The sequence below is a fragment of the Anopheles stephensi genome, chromosome 3 (assembly GCF_013141755.1).
Source record: "Anopheles stephensi strain Indian chromosome 3, UCI_ANSTEP_V1.0, whole genome shotgun sequence".
In the NCBI taxonomy this organism is placed as follows: domain Eukaryota; kingdom Metazoa; phylum Arthropoda; class Insecta; order Diptera; family Culicidae; genus Anopheles; species Anopheles stephensi.
This window is the reverse complement of record NC_050203.1, coordinates 30,825,043-30,843,459: the sequence shown is the minus strand read 5'-3', so window position 1 is coordinate 30,843,459 and position 18,417 is coordinate 30,825,043. Positions and strand designations below refer to the sequence as shown.

The window sequence follows — 18,417 nt, the reverse complement described above, 5'->3', positions numbered from 1 at the left end:
AACACGGGCAAAAGCGAATCAACAAGGCAAGCCTTCTGACTCTTCGTGCTCGATCGATCGGCATAAAAACGGCACAACCACCCGGTTTCGTGCTGTGACAACGAATAAATGCCTTCTAATTTATGGCCGACTCCGCCAGAACCAGTCGGCGGATCGGTGAATCGCATTGTGGCACGCCGCAGAAAGTCCGAAAATGTACCTCGTACTCATGTCACGTTAAACCTTTCGGGTGGGCAACAACAACCACCCAACAAGCTTCACGTTCGAGCAGTTTACATCGAACGCGCGTGAGTGAGAGGGAGAGAGAGAGAGAGAGATTGCCCAAGGCCGGCCGTTGGGCAGAGAGAACAAATCGTCACAGTTGTAGCCCAGTTGCGTAAAGCATCGTGTACGGTCGGTGTCTAATTTATTAACCGTATCATGTTGTCTGGTGCCGAATCAAGCCACCGGAAAATGCCACGGACGGGGTTGAAAGTTTCGAGCCGAAATCGAAACATGTTTGCATGGCAGCCGCTTGTGCGGAGTTTGGCTCGCGCAGCTGTCATCGTAAATTGTTTCATAAGTCCCAAAGCCCAAATGTCTTTTTCTTCGGTTCGGTCGAGTGAATCCGCGACACGTGCTTGTTGGACTGTGACTGGATGGGTGGGTGGTGGCCGATTACATGAATTTCCCACCGTAGCGCTCACAACTACACGGTAATAACTTGGTAATTTGACAAGCCATAGTCCGTACTTCAAACGGGTTATTCGGTCCGCTGGACGCTGGATGGAATAGTTTGAAGTATCACCGGAACCGTGATGGTGTAATTGATGATAGCGTGGGGTTTATACTGCAAAGTGCGAGTGACGGAAGATAATATTCTTGGAAAGTTTAGAAAGGATTCAGTGTCAGGGTTGCCGCGAGATATTTTCTTTTTCGACGAAATCTGATACTGTACCATATCGCTTATACATATACTGTATATTTATATGAATAGATAGAATTTAATAAAAAAGGGGAGGAAAGTTAAGAAAAAATTAACATTGGTATCAAATAGCGTTGACTCTTTACCCTTGACATGCTTCGCCGGAGAGCCAGGCTTACAGATTGTTGGCGAATGTACTGATTTCCTAGATAAGGCTTCAATATCTCAGCCGCATCAGTACAGGGCAATCCTTTAAAATAAAAGAGGCTGTTTTTTTGGCTTTAAAGAGATAGGTCCATAATTGCAGTAACTTATCCTTCGGGGAGAAAAATTTGTTCCCAAACATTCTAAATCATCTGAATCAAAGATTCTGGGTAGGAATATTTCGAATCATAAACGAAGTAATAAACATCGTTACTTTAGAATTTGTCTGTAAGGAGACTTGCAAAACGTTTGTTCCGTTTCTTTTGTGTGTATTTACTGAATTTAATTACTGGTATTGAGCTAAACTAAACTTTTCACAATTCTTCGAAGCATAGATCGATGGAAGAGTTGGTGAGGCATTGGCTCATCGACCCACTTCATTGGATGCAGTGTGGGACGTCGGCAGAACGCTTGACGTTTCAATTCGTGATCTGCTGAGGTGCGGGGATGATACCTACCTGAGCTATATTTTTCAGTTCCGCCGAGCAAATGATATAGTAATTTAGTAGTTTTCCTTCCTTCCTTCCACTCCTTTTATTTCTCAGTGATGCATGTTGTTTCTCGCGTGTTTGTATCAGGATGAACGAATAGATCAATGAAAGAGGGGCTTGACATGGAATTACCGATCCTATCGAATCCAGAACAAAGACAAAGCAGAGAATAGACAAAGTAGCATGCTGAACGACCACTAGCTCTATGAAATCATAGCGGAACACAAGAAGATCACGAGATGAACACGCTCCAAGTACTGACTGAATGTGATGTCCACCCACAATACAGATCCCTGCTAATAACAAAATGATTAATTTGAATGACGGAATTAAAATCAATGTTTCTTACGGGTTGGAGGAAAAGGAAATGTCTCCAATGTTTTCTATTTTGTATTTTAATTTAAAAAAATTAGCCAGCCCGCTTCTAATGATTAAGAAAAATATAGTATAATATTTGAATAGCTGATTTTTTTAAAATTAGGACTCATTATATAAATTTTGCATTTTTCAATAAATTTGTTTTTTGAACGCAATTTTAAGTACCAGTCCTCCGTTATTTGACTATTTTAAGCACTTATGTTGTGTAATGTTGATTTCTTGATTGATAATTTGAATTTTTGTTAACTTTCATGTTTATGATCCATATCGTTTTTGCTAAGAAAGTCGTGCTTTTACTGCATGTTTTTTTTTATGAAGAAAAAAGGCTTGGCCCGTCGTATAATAATAGGAAATGCAGACTAATGTTACACATTATTCAGGATCACGGATTTGATAACAAGGTGAAAAAAATATGTGTAAAATATTGCTGAAGTGTTCTGTATATTTCATTTTTTTTATTCATAAAGAACGGCCTGGCCGTATTGCTATATATATTTCAATTTATAAGTTTAAAAATACTTTAATAAACCTTTTAGTGAAATTCGTCAATATTCACGCCACCTTACCAGAAGAAAAAAGCAAACCGAATGCTTCACCACATGCAATGTTTATTCACGTATTTTAATCGATATTTTATTGCACTCGCAACCATTCCTAACAACCCTTTTAACATTCCATCATGCACCCCCCCCAAGCCTTCCCTCACCTCTACCCTTTCCCCGCCCCATCCCCTTCACCCACAAAGATCAAGGCCAAACAACGCATTTAAATTGGATGTCCCGAGACCGGAGCCACCGTGCACCAATTAGCCCGCAGCTTGGAGATTTTTCTAAATTGGATGCTAAAACATTAATTGCACCATCGCAAAGATTAACAACAATTTCACAGCTTGGTGCTTCGATAAAACCCCGTCAACCGAGCTGTGAAAGTGTCCGCTGGGGGCGGGAACTGCTAAGGACGGAAAAGGAGGAAAGGTCGAGCAAAAGCAAATGGTGCAAAAGAGTGCAAAATAAATAGATCACACCAAACATACACACAAACGCACGCAGCAGCCCGGGTTTACCAAAACGCACCATTGTGAATCGTGGGTACCCGTTTGCCACCAAGGTGGTGTCTGCCGGTCGTATATCAAACTGGCACCAAAATGGCTGCACACGGTCGGATTTTTGGGAGCGAAGAAAAATCTCACACGTTCCGCAAATAAACAAACTAATTAAAACCATATTGTCACTCGCCGGAGCACCATTTTACCGGCACTGGGAACAGCCCAAAGGACCTCCCTTCATGTGCCGCGTCCTATTTAAAAAAAAAAGCGAATAATGGGAGGTTGGATGCAATAAAATCACCCGTTCCTAAATTATACCAATTCTAACCCACTCTATCACGGTGGGGCGTTGATGCTATCGGCTGGCAGTTTCTTTTTGCTTTACGACTGTCATTTCAACCGCTCAGCAGGGCGACCGTCCCCAAACACGCCTTTTGGCTTCGGGCACAAGCCGACCTAATTTTAAAACACCTCCCAAACCAGAACCATCCGCTAGGAGAACCGGATGGAGCGGCGTTTTTTCGCTCTATTTTTGCTCGCAACCACGCTGGCGATATTGAAATTGTGCTACTCCATGCGAAAGCAGGCACTCATTCGTTACGAGGTCATGAAAAATGGGGCTCACCTCTGGGCAACCCGCCTGGAGGCAACTGCCTATTGGAGTGTAAAGTTTTATGCTCGACTCCTGGCACACACACACACACACACACACACACACACACACACACACACACACACACACACACACACACACACACACACGAGGCTTTTTCCACCAACTCTTCCAACACCCAGCGCAGTGTCATGGGGTAATTAATGCCACTCAACACGTTGCCGGAATAAATCTCACGAGAGAATTTACGGCCGTCGTCTTCGGCACCCAGGCAGCCGTCTCGGCGAAAGTGTCTCGGATCTTGACATTCGAACCGGGCGCAGCACATAATTCGAGGCTCCGGCAGCTAGGGCTGTGTGCATTGAAGAGTTGAAGCTCTGGTCGGGCGGGTTTTTAGAGTTTTGTTTTCATTATGGAGGTTAACCCGAGCGAGAGTTTTCACACGCGCTGAAACATTGCGGACTTTTATATCCACAGCCGTGTTGGAAAGGATGTTTATCCAATCTGTTTATTGCCCGCGCAAGAAGTTTCAAGTCATAACGGAGGTAGAATGGAAATATAAAGCAAAGGGTGACAATTTCATGCAAAAAATACATTATTAAGTGCTGTCAGTAGCTGCTCACCTAGAAACTATTGATATTAAATTATGTGAAAACTGATGATATTTGAATCTAGGTATAGGACAATTTTTTATGATTCAAATTAGAATAATTCAATTCGCAGACCAAGTAAAGCTTTATATTTATCAGTTCCAGCAGCCAAATAAAATTAAAATAAATGATTTCAGTCCTCAAACATATTTAAGTGTGGTTTTGTTGCATTCCTTAAAAAGATATAAATTGCTAGCCAAGCCTAGCCATGACTCTAGAGCACATCCGTAACCGCTAACCAACAACGCCACAGCTCAGACTTCAACGATTTTTTTTTTCACATGCTTCCCGCACACTTACCGACCAAAGCAAGAGAGAGAGAATAAAATTTATAGGCCACCTAACCGATAAGTGGATGATGAAAAATGGGTTTTCACTTCTTCCGCTGGCCCAGGCAGCATTCCTCAGCGAATGCAGTTCCTATCCACCAGCAAAAATCATCCCCGTTGGGTGAGAAAACGCAAAACAAAAACAAACACCGAAACGAATTTAATGGCTGATGCAAGAATGTTGATGGTGTTGCCCTCTATGCCTTCGCTCGAGGAAACGGCGCACCGAACGGGCCAACGGGAAAGCTGATGGAGGGAAAAAAAACGGAACCCACGATAAACCGATTTCGCTGTCAATATTGTCAGGAAGCGCTGAAACGGTATTAATAACCATGGTTTTGTGGCGGTGTCCTTCGATTTCGATTCCGGCCTGGGCCACCGCCCGAAATGCTCACCGGAATTGTGGTAAAGAAATTTTTGTGCTGTGCGGGTAAATTATGCAGCCAAAATCGATGGCTTTCACACCAAATGACCTGGAAGCAATCGGGGAGAAGGAGGAGGCCTTGCGGGGTGTTCGAGGCGAGCAAACCACCGGTCCGGATGGCTGCGGTTGTTAGCTAATGTTAACGTAAGCAATGCTAAGTTGCACTACAGGAGTGGTGTTGTGTACGATTTGAAGAGGTGTGAAAAAGAAAATGGTTGGTTGTAGTTGATTTAAAAACTCATAGGGTGATTCATTTAAGGATATGAGTTTGGAAGCAAACTTAAAACTACGCGATACTGGAAAACTTGCTGGCAACTGGTTAATGATTGAAGCTTGAAGTATGAACAAATCAAATTGTATAAGGATCGGAAGCAAAATCCGGCAACTTGCTCTCAGGACTCTCGATTCCTTGAAACTGCACATTTTGGTTTTTGATGAATCCCTGTATTATGTAAGGTTATTTAGGAATTTTACTTTATATTAATCTTTAAGCAACTTAAACCAGGATTATAGAAATTCTTATTATATTTTTTTTCTAATATTTTTTACCTAGTTATTCATTTCTTTATTTAAAAGCCAGAGAATATACTAATCTGAGTCTCATGCATAACTAGGAGCTTCGCTATGCATTATGTTCTAGCAATGAACCGATCGTCATCATCTCAAGTTTCAGTGTATATAGAAGCGATTATTTCAAGCGTTATCAGTTTATTTCAGACGGCTTTTACCAAAGTTTCAGAAAAACTGTGACGCTTCTTTATGCCAGGTTACAGCTGTTATGAGCAATCCAACATCCATTCGTTTCCGCAAAACTATGAATACAACAAATAGAGGACAGATTTTGATTACCGTACAGCGTTGAATGAACCTTCAAATGTATCATACTCTTGTTAGGAAAAGAGTCCTGTCCTGAGAAACCCGCAGTCCTTGTGTAAGACGAAATCATCAGCAATCACTTTGTACGTGCAGCTGCCAGCGCTAGTAGAAACATCGTCGGAACATCATCGATCTAAGAGTGAGGCAATTTCTGATGTCTTCATTCCAGAACTCTATCCACAGCAGTGAAACATACAAGTTTTGAAGTCTCTTTAGAAGGTACTTTTGAGGTGATTATGTCTCCAAAATAGAAAAGCATCTGATGGCAAAAGACACACTAAGAGACAGCAATGGCCGAGGCTAAATCCAATTTACGTGAGAATGTTGTGCAAGATCTGATTACAAATATTTTTGGAGAATGCTTCCTAAAATCAGGGTTTGAGCTCGGGGAGTACGGGCACTACGAAGAGGCGGTCTAGATGGGATTTAAACCCCGGCCCTGCTGTGCAAAGACCGGCGCCGATGTCGGCCACCGGACGCCCTATAATAAAGTTTAATTTACAAATGATAAATAGTTTCTCAAGTTAGCACCTATTCAAAAGTGTATGAGTTGAAGTCTGTAGCAGCATTAAAAACCAAAGAACAAACTCAACTCCTGCACATAAATCGTACCACACAATCCATTACCCTGTAGCTTACCCTGTATGCTGTCGACAGAGGAAAAAGCTGTACATTTTAATAATTAATTATCTAAGATCATTTTCAACAATGATGCCCCGGCTGCTAGCCCAACAAAACCTTCCGCACAATCACTACTTCAAATCTGTTCCAAACACATTTTTGTTCTTTTTGCTTTTGCAGATCATTTCACAACCACTAGCCTCCATTCCAGCCTCACACTTCTTCACCTTGAACGATGTGCCCGGTATCTCCCAAAACCATTATGCCGAAAATGAGAGCACTCAAATCCCGCGTGTTCCAACACCTACGACGGGTAATCTGATTAAAATTCATGATGGCTTAGATTACACGTGGTACATCATAAAAATTGCACACCTCTCACCCTCGAGAGAGAGTGTGTGTGTGTGTGTGTGCCGGGAGGAAAAAAACTACCATTTCCTTGCCAACTTGCCTGGTAAATCCGTGTCGAAGTGGGTGTGTGTGCTCGGATGGTACAGGAATAGTGCCATGGTTAGTTTGGGAGCTCCACGTAGGGATGGTAAACGAACGAAAGCAAAGCAATATAACGCCATCTATTCATCCATTTCTCCTACGCACCGGGACGAAACCTTCCTCCCCTTAACGTACCCTTAAGCAAAGTGGAAAAATTACTCGACCTCGAAAAACTACCGCTCCGGCTTCTGCTCATATATCACGTTAATAACCTCATAAAAAGTGAACCAAATAACTTATCAGCAAAACTATGCCGCTTTGCTTTGCGTTGCCTGTTTCACTCGCCTCTTGGAGCTCTTTTGCTCTCTTTCACTCGCTCGCTCTCTCTCTCTCTCTCTTTCTGTCTCTCTCTGCTGTCGTGTACTGTATCACCGTACACATAGGCCGCACCCCTTTTACCGTGCAACTAGCCCCCCAACTCCATGCCTTTAATCCTTCCCCCGGTGAGTCTTCCCCGGTCCCCCGTCCAGGCTGATGTCGAGAATTGAGCCACTGACGAAAAACGGGAACCATTCGTCCACCGTTCAGCGCTCCTCAGACGCCCCATCTTCCTAAGGGCTCACCTCCACTCACCACAGGGGTTCCCCAGCTGGCACGTAATGGGCCGGATTTTTCATCGTTCGTACGAATCCAATTTGGATCGCCGTGATGAGCCTCCGAGCTTTGCGAGGATGTGATGTTTCCCGGTGCTTTTTTTTTTCTTGGAGGGCGGTCTGCAAATTGCTCCCGCAAAGCGAAACGAAAGATGTTGAATAAGTTCGAAAGTCAAACGGAACGGCATTTCAGGCCAAATCGTGCGCGAAAGAGAACGCGAGAGGCCCACACCACACCTTGACGCGCACCTTTCGGGTGCCCGAAAAAAGGTACGGTGTTGCAAAATTTAGTTCATTAAATCCATTTAATGGCATTTTAAATCGCCCATTACCGGAGTAGAGGGTTTGTGGTGAAATTGAAAGAAAATCAACCCCTCGGTGGTGTTGGAGGGAATGATTTCACCTGCCAAAATAGCGTCCGTTTTTAGGTGGCAACCAGGCACGAAAGCCGACCAGGAAGGATCAGATTCTGGATGCATCAATACAAATTTTCTCCGGGAGCCGGGTCCGGGTTCGTCCGGTACGATAATATTCACACGGCGATGCAAATGATAAAGAACGCGACCAGCCAACCCGAAAAAAAGGGCCTCATCGGGACATTAAAAACGTTCCGACGCTTCGTTTTCCCCGAAATCGGGGAAAGAAAACGGTGAGAACCCAATTCCTGTCGCGCAAATTTAAAAAGAAAACGGATGCGTAACGGGGCCAATCCACTGGCACACGCGGTGAATGGTGACGATTATCACACTGGCACACCTCCCGAAGGCAACTCCGGGCTCGGGCTTTTTTTGATTTCCCGTTTCATGAAGCGGAACCGGTCCGGGCTCGGAGATCTGATTGCATGCTCCGAGGCTTTTTCATTGCGAGCTTGCGGAAAAACCTCCTTCTGTAACCCGTTATCACACCGCCTTTTCGCAGTCGCTAGTCTTCAGGGGTGTTGAACAGCTAAAATGCTGCCGAGTTTTTCGGAGGTTTGCAGATGTGTAAGGAACGGCAAACAAACCAGTCGAGGCGTTTCGAGCGTGCAAAGGTGCTACGACCTTTGGGTGTGATGTCACATTTTTAATGAGATAAAACGTTGCTTCCGGAAGGACAGAGTTGGACGGTGCTGGAACAGCGAATGAGCTGCAGGTGAGAAAGCGATGACCCCGTTCAGCGAATGGGGTTCGGTGCTGGTTTATTGGATACGAGTGACGCATCAATGCAGATAACGGATTTTGATGAGGGTTCAAGTGTAGTGGACGCTTCCGGGAATGGAAAAACAAACTATTATGAGAGTAAAATTCACAAGTTAAAGTTTGCGAGGTTCCATATTTGTTGGAAGAAATCTATGCTTAATCCAAGTTTTGGTTAATTCTCTCTATATTGTCTTTGATCTAGATTATAAAGTTGGTGGAGTTGGTTTATGCTCAATCTTAATCGCTCTCAATTGTTCAACTTTTTTACATTTTTATAAATATCTCCTACACCTCTTTCTTCTTATCTTAACAAGAACCTAATTTAAATAATAAAAACGTGTCATGTCTGACTATCTCGTCATATTTCTGACGATCTAAGAGAATAAATTGTTTAAAGGTTGATTTGATTGCTAAGTAACTGTTTTATTTTATTAGGATTTACATCAAGATGACATCAGTTCTTGAGCGGTTCTACAATTCAGTAATACATGTAATACTGGGTCACACACCACAAGTTTAGCAGCAAAAACTGATAATAAGCTTTGTCTCCCAGCAAGTCTTCTCTCTTCCTTTCTCTCTCACTCTCTCTCTCTCTCTCTCTCTTCTTCGCCTAACAAATATCATGCCTGCCATTTCTGACTTACTAGGCTTAATGATTTCACTTAGATAGATAGTCCGTTTACACTACGGTCAGGATGGGATTTGAACCCCAGTCCTGCCGTATGGAGACCGGTGCCATTGTCGCCTCTATTACTGGGCCGGCCCAGCAAGCACGAAGTATACAATTGAGTGGTATAGAAAAGGTAAGGTGACAATGGCATCGGTCTTCACTCGACTCAATCGGGGTTCAAATATCATCTGGGCCGTAGTCTTGTAGTGAGGACTCACTATCCAACTACGTGGCATCAATAAATCTAGTAAACCAGAAGTGGTAGGCATGAACCAAGTTCTCTTTGAGCCAAGAGAAAGGAACCGAAGAAGATGAAGAAGAAGAAGAAAAAGTAGAAAATATATAAGCCCTATCAGGGCCAACCTGCTAATTCCAACCTTAAAGAAAAATAAACAGTTTTTAAGACTCATTTCTTTCGCTTCGACCTATTACATAGCAAATCAATTCATTATAAAACAAACATAAAAACATGATTTAAAACGAATTTATAAAACAATTATTTGAAATTGCAACCTTGAGCAGTTAAATGATTAAGGTTGATCCTCTCTTCTGCCGCTGCTTCTACGTTATATCATTAATCTAAAGCAATCAAGCACACGTATCTTCGTTACTGTACTCTACTGCGCTTTGCCTCCCCAAAACCCTGGACGTGGCACCTTGGTACGGCCCACCAAAACCCTACGGCCTAAAGAATGGTCCCTGTAATAATGGTAAAATAAATACTTCTCGTACCGTTCATACGAAATCTCTTCCTTTGTAAACAGTACCCGTGCGCCTCGGATTCAATCACATCGCTCCGCGCGAAGAGGACCACCACTATACAAATACGATCGAAATCCTCGCCGGTTGGAAGGCACTGATACACCCACCCAAACTCACGCACACACACACACCCGACCTCATTCATGCGGGAGCGTTTAGACGACATTTCCATTTCCTGCGTAAAGGGCGGCCTGCCCAAGTTCGTAACGACGGAAAATGCTATTTTTCTAGGCGGAAAGCCTTCCAACGCTCTGTCGTCGTGTGCGGTGAGCGAGCGAGCGTTTTCCGCGGCAATGCCGAAAAGCAATCTCATCCAACACAAATACACAACCACACACACACATGTCCCGTTGATGGCACACTTCAGCCGTCATCCATCACGTACACCACGGTTTGACGTCGTTACTGAAATGGAGCCCTCCGAGATTTGTCGAACCGAGATGACGGATGTTGGTGGCCTTCGGTGACGTCCTTCCGTTCACCACCGTACCCGGTGCTTCCTGATGCGCGTGCTAGCATTAGCTCCTCTGAGATCCCCACTTTTGCTCTATCGCGCGCTCGCTCTCTCTCTCTATCGCTCATTCTTGTCGAGTCGTAGCGAACGTATCTATCATAATGATAATATTTCTCCTACTTGCTATCCCCGAGGGAATTTTCAACGATTCAAGGCGGACAAGTAGAGGAGGTGAGCGTGTGTGCAAGACGCGATAGGAAGTCCGTTGGCGCTACTTAGTATGCTTTGTGAAAGGAACACAAGCAGCAAATGGAACGTGCAACGCGTACCTTGCCGCATAGAAGTAGCACACAGGGAATGGGGTTTTTATTTCCTAAACAGTCGCACCAGCGTCACTCGAAACGTTTGCAGGTCGGTTGATGGGGAGCAGGTGGACGGAGAGTCGTCTCAGCTTCAAGGATTTTCATGCGTTTGCGATTTAAAAATCAAACCTTATGTGTCGTGAGAGTTTTAAAGATGCATTTCTGATTTGCACTTGAAGCTTAATAGCTCAAGCTAAAATCCTTAAGTTAACTTCTCACCAAGCTCTCCAGAACAGTTCTTTCACTTGCGCGACTTGTCAGCAATAGGGTTCCACCATTGCTTAGCCACTGGACTCTTTTAAACATTTTCGGTCTCTTTTTACTATCAGAATGGGATAATGATGTCTATCATTAGGACTTCGAACACTGGAACATCGTCTTAGAATTAGTCAAAGTACATTTATCCCTAAGCTCATAACAAATGCTGCTCTGCTTTCCTTACTAGACTTACTTTGAATGTATGCAGTAAGTCTCTTTGCTTAAACACAAGTTGTAACTGGTTGGCAACTTCTCATACAACATTTATGATTTAGTTGCTATGATTTAGTTGCTTACTCAGGGTATACATTTATGATAGCTCACCAAGTGTCTGCTGTCAGCTTAAGAGACCCTTGAAAGGCACCGAGATATGTCTAATCTATTATTTTGTTAAAAATTCTTAAAATAAAATTTCTGGGCTCAACTTTGAAGTAAAATTAACCTTCATTTTCTTTATTCAAGCGTAATATCTCCAAGAGTTATGTGGGCATTAGAGTTTAATCTATCATTAGTGAATCTCTGGGAACCGGTTCGGTGGTTTGGGATTCAAATCCCATCCAGTTCACCTTACAGTACGCCAAACTATCCAGCTACGGGTAAATTCTGGATAGTCAGTTTGTACTAAAAAAACAAACTAAAAAAAAAATTGATACTCTACCGCCTTGCAAAACTGATTCTTAATTGAGTTAGCACAATGTAGCAAAAGTGTCAGGACACAATGGACACGCCGTGTCAGCCACGGTCACGGTCATGTTCGAGTGCAGTCGAGGCGGTGGTCACGTCCGGTTGATGCTTCGTGGCTTTGAAGAGTTCGGTTGGATTAGAGCTCACCACGCGGTGAGTTTTTCCTGAGGTGGAAACACCTTTCCAACCGACCAGCCATATCTATCGACCATCTTTTACGAGCTTATTAAACGAGAAGCCCACACCCATCCAGCTCAGAACAACACACACACACACGATCCCATCGTTTGCCCGTTCACTTGGCGTAATTATTCCATTCCATGAACCAAAGTAAGTACCGTGGTGCAATCATCCCATCTTTACCGAGCAGATTTGTGCCGTGCATCACCAACAGGCCCCTATTCACGCAGAAGCTGAAGGTAGTTCTAATGATGAGAGATGGTACGCAAAATCAGGTCGGAGCGTGTGTTTGTGTGGTTTTGCCCATCTTTTTCCTACTTTCGGGGAGGGGTTTGTGTCGTACGAAGAATAATAACAACAGTTCTTCCCACCACAACGTGCAGCACGCTTAGCCGGAAGACCACAAGACTACATTGTTGTCATTTTCCACTCTTCAAGATCCATCAACAAAACGTGGGGAAACGCGTGGTGAGGTGGTGTCCTCTTTTGGACAGAGCGTAAAGAAAACAGACACGTTGACGGTACTTCCGACGGTGCACAAGAGGAACGGCCTGTGACGCGAGTCTGCCATGTGTTAGCCACGCAATGGAGGGAAGATTTTTGCAAAAATTTTCCAGTGAATTTGAAAATGTTCAAATACAAAATACGCCATCCCATGAGGTGGTTGGGTTGAGTGGTTGATGACGGGATAGGGTTTGCAGCTGAACAAAGGTTGGTACTAGGGCACAGTGCCAGCCACCGAGCCAGTGAATCTTTCGCATCACATCGTCCTGATTATCGTGGCGCTTAGGGAAAGCTTTTTCTTCCGTGGTTTTTAACCGTGCCCGGGGAATGCGCCTGTTGTGTTATTCATCAGTAGACACAGGCGCACACCCGCACCCACACGTCCGTGAATGCAGCAAAAAACGCCCCACCAAGACACAGCCCGAAGGAAAGATGCACGGGCACACAATGGCCCGCACAATGGGGTGACTATCTTGCACACATTATGGCGTTGCTGTGGCACTTTTGTGGTAGCGATTGTTGCTGCCGGCTGCTGGGGAGGTTTTTCACCGGCGCTGTTGATTTTTCCCCCGAGAGCGAGTGGGTGGGATTGGGGAGGGGAGGTGTATTTTTCAACCCCCTCCCACTTCTAGTCCGATCGTGCTGCAGATAGTGAGCGAGCGTTGTCTTGTTTTCTGTGCTGGAATGGGACGCCCGGAAAACGGTACCCAATGAATTCCGTTCGGTTGCATTCCGGTGGAGTCACTGCAGCTCACGGTGGTCCCGGTCCCTGTTTAGGGAGTTTTTTTTTTTATTTTCGTTTGCTTCTCCCCAAGCCGCTGCTGGTCTTGAGGCACATCAATGTTGATGTGCGTCCCGTGCAACCCTGCAATAACAACAGCCTTTCATCGCGTCCGAGCATCCCAACCGTGTGCAACCGCTACGAAAAACCTTATTGTTCTCTCCGTGCGCTCGGTAGCACACCGGGAAAGGAAAAACGCACCCCATGACGCTCCCATGAGACCGGACGAAACTGGGAAGCATAAACGTTGGCTGGGTGGTTGCAGCTCGCGAGCTTTTCATCATTCGAGCGTGTGCAGCACACGTAAGCGGACGCACCGAGCGGAAAAATAATGAAAGATCTACCCTGCTGCCGAATCTATGTCGATGGTCCGAAACCATGCGCACATAATGAAGCATCAACAAAGCTGACATTGTTTTCCAGTGGCACAAAGCACAAGCCTCACCGTACTCACCCTCCCAGTATCGCGCGTGTGCCCAAGTTCAATCAATCCGTGTGCATCGAACCACCCGATCGGGGACATACTTTGGGAGACAGCACAGCAACCCCATCCGTAGCAGCATCCCGGGAGGACACAGCGCTAGAAAGGCAACCGTTCGGGTTTTCGGTGCAGCTTATGCTTTTACTAGCTTTGTGAGTGTGTGTGTGTGTCTCGGTTAGAAGATAAATCGATTCGCTCGAATTGCAATGCCCCGTGGCTGCATCGCATTGCCCCCAAGAGAGTATTTTCCGACCCACGGACACCACGGACCCAACCCGACGCAACGGAAACGGGATCGCTGCAACCTTTTATCGCATTGCAAGATGGATTCCATCCGTTTCTTTTGTAGTTATTTGTGTGCGCAAAATAAAATACAACAACTAAAAAGTCAAACAGCTGCTTCGAGCAGCATCGAAACAATGTGTATACCCCTCCGTTTGCCGTTTGCAACAATGGGGGCCGGTACAGCAGGATATAATGGTTAATGTGTGTGCGCTTTTGTTGCACGGCAGACAAACTATCGCCAAGTGCTGCATTTCCTTGCCACCATTATGGACATAACAAATCCCATTTGTTGTGCCGGCCAGGCAAACCGGACAAAAACACTGACAACCGTGCATGATTCATCACCGAACGGACGACGGGACGGACCATTGGGAGATGATGCATTGTTTGGGAAGGGTTTCGCTGAATGGATAGTGTGCCGCTGATTGTTTTCACACTAATTTATGTTACAGCTGCGATAACACAGCTGCACTCGGTGCGCTTGCATTATGCATTGGATGGTTTGTTTGTGTTATTTTAAGTTAGTTTGTATCGAATAACAAAATATTTTGGAAATAATTTAAAGTTATTTTGGGATAGGGTTTTGTGGGAAATGATATCGGTAAACAAGCACCATATGGAAACTTTTGTAGCAGAAACACTTCAAAATCGTAATGGAACATCGAAATGTTTCAATCAGTTTTATGCATTTCAAATTTATTTTTTAACGGAAGCTGTAACTGATATTTATTTAATTGAATTGATTTTAGTTTTTGATACTTAATCCTCAAAAGGCTTTCTGTTTCTGGCGTCCCGTTACTTAAACGTACCCGCAGCTTGATAGTAGGTTGGAGGAAGTTTGGATGCGATTTGATCTCCGGTCCTGCCTAGCGAAGACCTGAGCTGCTAATGCCTCATCCACCATGCCGCCCACATTTTTTATCACCACTGAATTGATCAGAAACCCGTTAAATGATAAAAAATATCACTTTTATTTAAAAATATCAATTTATTTATTTCATCCAGGTCTTTTTTCAATACTCTGAACGGCGTCCAAGTACGCTGGAGTGACTAGCCAGCTAAGGGTAAAATTAAGTCACAGGAAGCCTGTGTGCCTGTAAGCCTGTAAGCCTGTAAAATGTGTGGTTTAAAATAGGGGCGGTCCGGTGGCCGAGGCGATAACGGCGCCGGTCTTCACACGGCTGTGCTGGGATTCAAATCCCATCCAGACTGCCTCCCCGTACGTAAGGCTGACTATTTTACAACGGGTAAATTGAAGTCACATTAAGCCAGAAATGGCAGGCCGAGACCTCTCGAGGTTGCCAACGCAGAAGAAGAAGTGTTTTCAATGAGTCTAAATGGTGCCAGTGTTAAATGAGTCGAGCAGTTATTCGAGTTATTAAAAACTTTTTAGATTTATTGCAAAACTAGAATGACATGAGATCAAATAAGAAGTACACTTTTTCCATACTTCTATCATCCTTTTTTCGTACATTTTCTGAAAAATATTTTTCGGCGCTCAAACCATGAAGAAGTGAGTGCCGATTAAGTTTCTCAGCTGTCGTGGCCGGGAGGTGAATGATTTTGGACAACAAAATTTCTAACGAGTAACCAGAAATAAACAGACTATTTTTGTAGCAAGAAATCCAATGAAAAACATTTCTCAGCAGCACATAAACACACCAATTTGAGTGCATGATGTATACTGCAAACCATGTAACACTGTATCTGATCCCGGGTTAAATACGCTTCACAAATTCCGTGAAAAATAAGCCAGAAGAATTAACTACCTAACCGTGTTTAAACATGTCTCACATATCCTGCCAGCTACTTCATTCAGCGTATAACCTCAAAGTTCCCCACAGAGTTACCACGAAAAGGTAAACAACTGAATAAATAATGCTTTAAAATATTTGACTAACGTGTCAATCAGCTTCGGTTGTTCGGTTGTGCTGAGGTACACTTGAGATTAAATAAAAACGATACTCACCCCTACTTTTGAACCATCCCTACGGTATCTGGTAGGGTGCGAGCAACACAGCCAAAGCAAACACACTCCTACCTTTTGGTCCCACAATCAACACAAGCACAGCACACTTTACAGAATGTTAAGAATTGCTCGAAAGCAAACCGGGGATCCGCCTTGACCTCCTTGGTGGATGGAAGTCAGCAAATCAATAGCCACTCATGCGTTTCTGGATGCTTTAAACGGTTGGTCAGCGTACACTAGTTACACTAGCCGAACCGAACGTTCGAACATTAGCCTGCAATCGAATGGTCATTTCTACCGGCATTGGTTTATTCATGCAGAAGACGGTCATCATCTCCGCACGTAGGTCAAAGGGCGATCAATGCCATAGGTCAGGTGCGTGCGTGTGTATGTGTTCCTATGCGTGTGGTTTTGTGGCGAAAGGTTCTGCGTACAATGCTTGATTAGCTTAGCTACCTTACCCAGGATGAACGAGCGAGTCCATCAGTGCAAGAAAACGCACGTTCTCAAGCAACCGGAACCTCAAGCATCCTGAGTGCAGAACGCAAATGGTTTTCAGTTTATGCAAATTTCTCATTTCACCAGAATTGCCCTTTTGCGACCTCATTGACCTCAGCTGACCCGGTCCCGGTACACCGCCTGGTAGACCTGATGGCATCCTCTTACACACTAGCCCTCGGCTTAAAACCTCAAACCGGAGGACCTAAGCGTTCGCAGCGCTGACGTAACGACCATGACAAGCGCTATAAATACTAAATCACAGCTCTGGATCTTCCCGCTTCGGGGTTGATGCTGCATTTAATAAATCATAATCCCGTGACCAACTGTTTCGCCGACCACTGGTGGACAATGTTTCGACTCACTTTGCCAGCCCATTGGTTCGGTGTACAACATCGGGTGTAAGTTTTCGAAATCACTTAGAATAATTACTTATTCCTAAATCCTTGGCTCTCGGCTCACCGGATGTACCGACGCACCCAACCCTTGCAGGATGCTGCAGTTAGCTCCACAATCCAGTCTGCCAACTGCAGTTTCTGATGAGATGCAATCGTTAAGTTGGTTTTAAGTCTATTATAAAAAGTGGTTAAAGATGGAGTTATTCTAAGGCCTATCGAAAGATGCCAGAGACCTGGTTCGGAATATGTTAAGAGGATTTAATGAAATTATACCAACCTCAGAGAGAGAGAGAGAGAGAGTGAGAGAGAGAAGGGACTTCCCTTTTCACCCGCACCAAGTAGCTACCGGGTTTTGGTAAAAGAACGATCGCCAGCCATCCTTCAGCCAGCAATTGTCTAAGGAAGGCACATTTTCTTCTTCGGGGAAGCTTGATTGGATTAGAACATGCTCCGATCGTATTTCAATCACGTTTTCACATAAATTATGTTACCGTCACTGCTGATGCATTGCACCCGCAGTACACACGAATATGCATGATCCTTGGCGAAAGGTTGTCTTTCAACGCCGGTGAGGCTAGCCGGGAAGCAAACACAAGCAGCAGGGAAATCGAGAAAGAACCCCGTAAAACCCTTGATAGAACATGGTACTCCAGTGGGAACCTGGTACTTTGCTCGTTACTATCCTACCGGTACGGTGATGAGATGCTGCCGGCAATGTTTTCTACCATTTCGACCAGCATTACATGTTAAATCTTCTCCCGGGTGCATCAGGGGAAACATGACGAAATAAAGTAAAGAACAACACCAACAAAAAAATACACTTCCCGGCAACGTCAACGCCGAAGAAAGGATGCAGATACATTTCGTGCAGCTTGCAGCTCCGGAAGAGGTGTTGTCAAGTGGGTACACAAATTTGTTATTGTTCTCATACCGTTTCTACTGTGTCAGTTGCTGTTGGGCGGATGGGTCCATAAGCTACCCCATTTAACCGAGCAATGTACATTAGAAAAGCGTGGAGCGAGCGTTCGCTCCGAAACAATAGCTACTAGAACCAAACAACGGCTGGTGAGGAGAGATGAAGCTGCATTTATTTTTGGAAAGGCTTAAGAATTCATAATTTTAAGGTACAAAGTTTACACATTCTTACAACAAAGTTGTAGTACGGTTGAGCAGGAAGCATCTTTATTTTTACTGCCTAGCTGAAAACAAGCAAAAACAGTTAGTGTGTTCTCGCTATAATCACTTACAGCAACATCCTCTTGTAATACGAAAACTGTTATCCTCTGTGTTTCCTTTCGGACGAGAGATAGGTAGATCCCAGTTTTTACAACTA

The 18,417-nt window shown here is 44.3% G+C and overlaps 1 protein-coding gene across 4 annotated transcripts in view; it reads left to right on the top strand.

The window, feature by feature from the left end:
* Positions 1 to 18,417, top strand: part of LOC118509487 (zwei Ig domain protein zig-8) — a 239,003-nt gene that overhangs the window by 166,705 nt on the left and 53,881 nt on the right. The window lies entirely within an intron of this gene.